The sequence below is a fragment of the Podarcis liolepis genome (assembly GCF_965112155.1).
Source record: "Podarcis liolepis genome assembly, chromosome: 5".
NCBI lineage: Eukaryota > Metazoa > Chordata > Lepidosauria > Squamata > Lacertidae > Podarcis > Podarcis liolepis.
The window spans coordinates 39,365,629-39,373,202 of NC_139556.1; positions in this window are offsets into that span (position 1 = coordinate 39,365,629).

Here is a 7,574-nt window from a genome sequence, read left to right on the forward strand (position 1 = left end):
GCTCCGCGGAAAAGGGTCGTGCGCTGCGGCACAGCGACGACCCATTAAGAGAAACCACGGGTAGAGTGAGCCCGTGGCCGTGGGGTTCGGCGGGCACCAGAAGCGACCTCGGAAACGCAGAAGAGACCCCGTAAGGGGTTTTGGAACGTGGAGGGGGTAGCGGTGCTGTGAATCCATCGCTCTTTCCGCGGAAGTGAAGCCGCGCGGCTGCTGCTGATCAGCGCTGACCTTTCTTCTTTGAACAACAGAGTTGAAACAACTTACTCGTGAGTAAGAAATCTGAGGCTTTATCTGAACCTAATTTGCGAATTTTGGCTGAAAGCGGGAGACGCTAAAAAGGAAGTCAGTCTTCCGGCTCTGTTTAAAGTATCGAGCAAAGACCCTTTAAAGCGGAAGCGCTGAAAGGAGCTTAAAAGAAGTTGGAATTTACTCTGCAAATTCGGCTTTGACTGGCTAAAAGCTAAAGAAAGGTTATAACAGTTCTATAAGTGAACAAAGACTGTGATTCCTCTCTCTACTTTCCTGTGGATTACAAATCCCTGCTCTCGGTCTGTCTGGATACAAGTAACATCGGACTGCGGTAACTGTGTACAAAATTACCAAGTTACATTGGGCTACTTTGTAGGTTGTGAAAAGGAACTGTTGCAGGCACCTTGGTTAAGAACTTTTACTTTTTGCAATTAAAATTGAAAGTGAAGGGTTCTCCCCCTGCTTTGGATTCTAGTTAACTTTTTCTTTCTTTTTTTTGCTGTGGGAACTTAATGGTGGAAATTTCCTTTCCTTCTCCCTAACTTCTGGGGAGCTCCCCCTGCTGGATTGTGGAATTATTAGTCTCTGAGAACTGCTATTGGACTTGGAATTTTTATGTCTGGATGTTTACTTTTTTCTGGATTGTCTTTCCCATGGGATTTACAATTTGACCTTGACACTTGGACAGCTGGGGAATGAGTGGTGCAGCAAAAACAAGGGCTGGAAAGAAAGCAAAACAAACTGAACTTTTGCAATCAACTTTGCCTGTGCAGCTACGCAGATCATCTGTCCCAATTGTGACAGGTCTGCAAGAAGGACAATCTATTCAGCCTGCTCTTGGAGAGATGGCTGCTGGAGGGTTAGACCCTGTCTCTAAAGAAATATTGGACCAACTGGCAGCTTTGAATAAGAAAGCTGATGAACAAGCAGCTAGATTTGATGAACAAGCTGCTAAATTTGACCAGGTGACAGCTTCAATTGATAAATTGACAGACCAAGTCACTAAAAATACACAGGCAATAGGTAACATTGAAAAGACCACAACAGAAAATCGAAAATTGGTTGAGGAAGTAAATACAAAAGCAGACGAAAATAAAAAGAGGATAGAAGAATTAAGAGGGGAAGTTAGACCACTGAGTAGACAGGTTACTGAACAACAAATGTACCTGTCCCTTGCAGAACTGAAAAATAGGGAAAACAATCTCAGGATCAGAAACATCCCAGAATCAGAAAAGGAGGACTTGATTGGCTTTTTGACAACAGAAATATCCAAGTTCTGGGGTCTGGCAGAAGAGAAGGACTTTAAAATTGTCACCGCTTTTAGATTAGGAAGAGTGGCCAAGAAGGACAAACCAAGAGATTGCCTGATCATTTTGAGATCTAGGCAAGAAAAAGAGAACATACTTGGCCTACATTTTAAAAATTCATTGGTGATTCAGGGAAAAAAGGCAGAAATCTTCAGAGATATACCAAAACAGCTACTGGATTTAAGAGCCACATATAAAGACTTGGCAAGCTTATTGAGAAACAACACAATCCCTTACAGGTGGGAATTCCCTCAAGGACTATCTTTTACTTTGAAAGGGGAGAAGGTAAGAATCAGAACAGCAGAGGAGCAAGAAAAGTTCCTAAACGACCACGGGGAGGACCTACGGAAAGGAGTAGCAGGAGTCTGGCCACCTCCTTCGTTTGGGTTGAATCCGGTTCCACCTCCAGATAAAAACGACAAAGGAGACACCCCCACAGGCCAATAAACTAGTCCGAGATGTCTCTGCAGCTCCTTAGTTGGAACATTAATGGCGCGAATTCTCCCGAAAAAAGGAAAAAGATTTTTCATTTTTTGAGAAAAGAACAACTAGACGTTATTTGCCTTCAAGAAACACATGTGTCTAGGCTCCATAGGAGAGTGCTAATTAACAAGAGACTAGGCCAAGAATTTATTTCATCAGACAAGGTTAAAAAAAGAGGAGTTGTGATTTATGCAAAGGAGACCCTAGCACCAAAGTTGATTTTCAAAGATGAACAAGGAAGAATTTTGGCGATTGAAATTCAATCACAAGGAGAAAAATTTTTGATTGTAGGAATCTACGCACCAAATGATGGGAAATCGGAATTCTATAAGAAGCTGCATGAGATACTGTTGGACTATATTGACTATACCAACATCATTTTGATGGGTGATATGAATGGAGTTGTCTCTACATACATGGATAAGTCACAAAATCAGAATTTGACTAAAGATGGCAGGCTTCCAAAGACTTTCTTTGAACTTACAGACAATATGGATTTGATTGATATCTGGAGGACAAAGAACCCTCTAGGTAAAGAAGGAACATTCTTTTCTGAGGCCCATCTATCGTGGACAAGAATCGACCAAATTTGGACTTCTAGAGGACTGGCACCTAAGATAAAAAAAGTTGAGATCTGCCCCAAAACCTGCTCCGACCATAACGCCTTGAAAATGGACTTGAGACTTACACCAGCTGGATCCTTCAGATGGAGAATGAATGACTACTTGTTTAGAGATCAGGAGATTGTGAAGAAGGCCCAAAAAACGTTGAAAGATTACTTCGAAATAAACTTGAATACTTCGGTGGAAAAGAAAACAATCTGGGACGCGAGTAAAGCTGTTATGAGAGGGTTTCTGATACAACAGAATACTATTAAGAAAAAACTCTGGAATGGTAAAAAGGACAAGATTTTGGAGAAGATAAGAGACGGAGAGAAAAAGTTGAGATTAAACCCAAAATCAAAAGAAGTCTTAAGAGAAATAAAATTCCATCAAGCACAATATTCGAAATTGATAAATCAAGAAGTCGAATGGAAAATTAAACAGATGAAACAAAGATCATTCGAATCTGCAAATAAATGTGGGAAGCTGCTGGCATGGCAGCTGAAAAAGAGACAAAAATTGAACTTTGTTACCAATCTGGAGGTTGAAGGAGAATGTATTCAGAAACCAGAAGATATTAGAAAGTGTTTCCAGAGATATTTCAAAAAACTGTTTACTCAAGGACCCCAAGTAGAGACTGAGATAAACAAATTTCTAAAAAGCTATGGCCTGCAAAAATTAACACAAGACAAGCAAACAGCCCTGAATTACAAAATAACACAACAGGAAATTGAAAGTGCCATTCAGAACATGCAATTAGGCAAATCCCCAGGCCCAGATGGACTTACCTCCAAATATTACAAGACATTGAAGGAATATCTGGTCCAGCCATTAATGGAGGTATGTAACCAAATTATGGAAGGGAAGGGGGCACCCGAATCGTGGAAAGAGGCATTCATCACTTTGATACCAAAACTGGAATCTGAAAAGACTCAACTTAGGAACTACCATCCCATCTCACTCCTAAATGTGGATTATAAAATTTTTGCTGACATTTTGGCAAATAGACTGAAAAAAGTTCTAAATGAAGTAATTCATAAAGACCAAGCAGGCTTTCTCCCTGGTAGGCATTTGTCTGACAACACTAGGAATATCATCGATGTGTTGGAGTTATTACAGACAAACTTGAACACGAAAGCAGCTTTGATTTTTATAGACGCCGAGAAAGCCTTTGATAATATATCTTGGAAATTTATGAAGAAAAATTTGGAAGGGATGGGAGTGGGAAGGGCGTTCCAAAATGGTATTGAAGCAATTTATTCAGAGCAAAAAGCTAAATTGATAGTAAACAATGTGGTGACAGAGGAGTTTAAAATTGAAAAAGGGACACGACAGGGGTGCCCCTTATCACCCTTGTTATTTATTTCTGTCCTGGAGGTGTTGCTGAACATGATTAGGAAGGACCAGCAGGTGGAAGGAATACAGGTCGGAGAAAAACAATATAAACTGAAGGCCTTTGCAGACGATTTGGTTTTGACACTACAGGAGCCAGAAGCTAGTACAATAAGAGCTTTAGAACTAATCTCTGAGTTTGGTCGGGTGGCGGGATTCAAGTTAAACAAACAAAAAACTAAGGTTTTGGCAAAAAACTTGACACCTTCAGAAATAGATGGGTTTCAGAAGGAAACAGAATTAAATGTGGTTACAAAAGTGAAATACCTGGGGGTCAATCTGACTGGGAGAAATCTGAATTTGTTCAAAGATAATTATGAAAAATGTTGGTCGGAAATTAAAAAGGACTTAGAAATTTGGTCAAGATTGAAACTTTCCTTGTTGGGAAGAATTGCAGCAGTCAAGATGAATGTATTGCCAAGAATGTTGTTTCTGTTTCAAACCCTTCAGATCGTGGACAGAGCGGAATGTTTTGGAAAGTGGCAGAGGGACATTGCGAAGTTTGTCTGGCAGGGCAAAAAGCCCCGAATAAAATTTAAAATATTAACAGATGCAAAGGAAAGAGGGGGGTTTGCCCTGCCGGACTTAAGATTGTATTATGAAGCTGCATCCTTCTGCTGGATGAAGGATTGGTTTTTGTTAGAAAACACTGATGTCCTAGATCTGGAAGGGTTTAACAATGCTTTTGGGTGGCATGCATACCTGTGGTACGACAAGATAAAGTTTCATAAATTGTTTAAAAACCATATTGTCAGGAAAGCTCTATTCATTGTCTGGACTAAATATAAAGACTTACTCGAAAGTAAGACTCCGAGGTGGTTATCACCGACGGAGGCTAAGGCCATAAAACTACGTAACATGGAGAGTGGCTGGGTAAAATACTGCGAGATAATAGAAAGAGTTGGTGATACCTGGAGGTTGCAGAGTTTCGAAAAACTGAAAGGAAAGGTGCGAGACTGGTTTCACTATGCCCAAATTTTAGAGATCTTTAAAAAGGACAAAAAAATTGGTTTCCAGGTGGAAAAATCAAAATTAGAGACAGAATTACTTGAACCTAAGACGAAAGTGCTTTCAAGGATGTATAACTTGTTGCTTAAATGGAATACTCAAGATGAGACAGTTAAATCAGCTATGATAAAATGGGCGCAAGACATTGGGTACAACATTATGTCTGAAGACTGGGAAAGGTTATGGACCACCGGTATGAAATTCACGGCATGTAGTGCCTTAAAAGAAAACATTATGAAAATGGTATACAGGTGGTACATGACCCCAGTCAAACTTGCAAAGATATATCATCTGTCTGACAATAAATGGTGGAAATGTAAGGAGGCTGAGGGAACATTCTTTCACCTCTGGTGGACATGCCCGAGGGTGAAGGCTTTCTGGGAAATGATTTACAATGAGCTGGAAAAGGTGTTTAAGTACACCTTTCATAAGAAACCAGAGGCCTTTCTCTTGGGCATTGTAGGCCAGAGAGTGCCAAAAAAAGATAGAACTTTCTTTTTATATGCAACTACAGCAGCAAGAATCCTTATAGCTAAATACTGGAAGGCACAGGAGTTACCCACACTGGAAGAATGGCATTCGCAGCTGATGGACTACATGGAATTAGCCGAAATGACCGGCAGAATCCGAGATCTGGGAGAAGAGGCAGTGGAAGAGGATTGGAAAAAATTTAAGGACTATCTACAAAAACACTGTAAGTTATATGAATGTTGAGAATTTGCTAAGTTTCCGGGGGAAAACATACTTCGGTATTGAGATTTGTAAATGATGGAAATTAAGCTATGACTCTGAAAAGTATAAATTATAGATTATATAACTAAATGAAAGTACAAAAACACACAAAATAAGGTATTAATTTGCTGTTTATTTTCATTGTAAAGAAAGCAGGGGATGGAGGACGTGGGGAAGTCCAGTCGATTATGAAAATAGACTTGAAAAAGTGAACTTTTTTTTTATAATTTCTTCTTTTTTCTGTAAAATCGCTTTTGTTGTCTTATTGACGATGTATTCTGACCTTGGAAAAAAAGCAATAAAAAAAATTATTAAAAAAAAAAAGAAGTATCTCTGTGGTACAGGCAGAGACCATTTTAGGAGTGACCACACGCATTGCGCCGAACCTGGAAATGACCCAAAAACGGCACAGAAAGGGGCAGAATGTGGCAGGGACAGAGCAGAGGCAGAACAGGGTATTTGCAGGCCTTTTCAATAGTGTGTCAAATATACGTGATTTCACTTGAACATGTGGTGCCAGGGAATGTAACCCCTGCATAAATTAGGAGTTGCCTGTACTGGGAAACATGGGTGGTGGTCAAAGGTTGGGCCTTGCTTCCTGTATGAGGCATCTCCCTCTCTCTGCCTACCAACCTTAGGAAGCCCCTGCCTTGCTGCATTGTTTTAAATGCCAGCTAGAAACTTTCCCATTTCGTCAATGCATATAATTTCGTTATCTGTATTAGTTTTTAAAAATGTATACTGATTTTTAACAATGTTTTAATTATTTGTGCATGTGTACTCACTCTCTCATACACATATCATGTAGTTTTTAAGTCATTCTAAATAAATAAATGTTGCTGAGGGTCTGCACTTGTATATGCTACTTCAAATGATGAGTTCGGTATTGTAGCCATGGGCATTTATTTAACACTTTTCACCACGTTTACTGAAGGATTTGGGAATTAATGCAATTCTTTTCTGTTGCAGGCTGATTATATTAAGCTGTGGCGCTAATTAGGGATAAAACTAAATGTTTCATTTGAATTTCAGTCAGGAAAAAGGATTTTTTTATACAAACACACATACATATGCAAAGTCCCAAATCGGTTCTGTTTCTGCTCATTGCCTAATGCTCCAGCTCCCAAAGAAAATGGATCATGAATTCCATTATATCAATGTCTGCCCAGAGCCGAGTTCTTGTCAAATTATATCTAATTGAATCTCTTTTCTTTGATGAACCAGAACTTAACGTGTACAGATAATGCTGAAATAATCTCTTTTTAAAATATACTTTATTTTTCTTCAGCTCTGAACATAAGAAAAATACAAATCACCCTGATGTTAAGGAAGAGTAGAAATAAATGTTTGTGTGATGACGAAGTGTACATTCTATGCAATAAAGCTCAGACAAGCCCCCCCCCCCCCATCTTCAATCTATAATACGATACTGAAATATTAGCTAGATACTCATACAAATTTAGAATCTAGACTGGACTGAATTGCAAGTGTGAGAGAGACTTTTATGTAGCTTTTTTCTTCGTTTTCATTACAAATTAAATGGGCCTGTTCAGAAAACTCAAGGGAGGCTTGAGATCAGAGGTGTGAAAGGAACAGAACACAGAATAAATAATCCACCGTTAGCAGAAATGTAAGGTCCACAGAGTGCACGGATATTTTCTTCCCCCTCCAGGTAGGTTGATGTGAATCGGGTAACCATGTATACAGCCAGCCACAATCCTGCAATCATAGCAACATGCTCCTGCCAGTGCCCACAATCACAGGAATTGCTGCTAGTTGTATTCAGGGTCATCTAGGCAGG